Source organism: Penaeus monodon, chromosome 29 (assembly GCF_015228065.2).
Source record: "Penaeus monodon isolate SGIC_2016 chromosome 29, NSTDA_Pmon_1, whole genome shotgun sequence".
Classification (NCBI taxonomy): Eukaryota; Metazoa; Arthropoda; class Malacostraca; order Decapoda; family Penaeidae; genus Penaeus; species Penaeus monodon.
The window spans coordinates 523,788-524,009 of NC_051414.1; positions in this window are offsets into that span (position 1 = coordinate 523,788).

Here is a 222-nt window from a genome sequence, read left to right on the forward strand (position 1 = left end):
AATACGGATTTTTGTTTTTACAGTGGGAGGTGTCATTGGTATATCTGTTTCTTTCTTGAATCGATTTTAGAGTTGTTGACAGTCAGCTCTTTTTATATGTCTTTTTATTAGTTACGTAAGTTATTTTTTGCTTGTTGGTGCGCTAGGCAAGAAAGGAGAGGTCAAAATGCGTTACTGGGTCACGGGGTCACCAATGGCGTTGATATTGGACCAGGGTTCAGT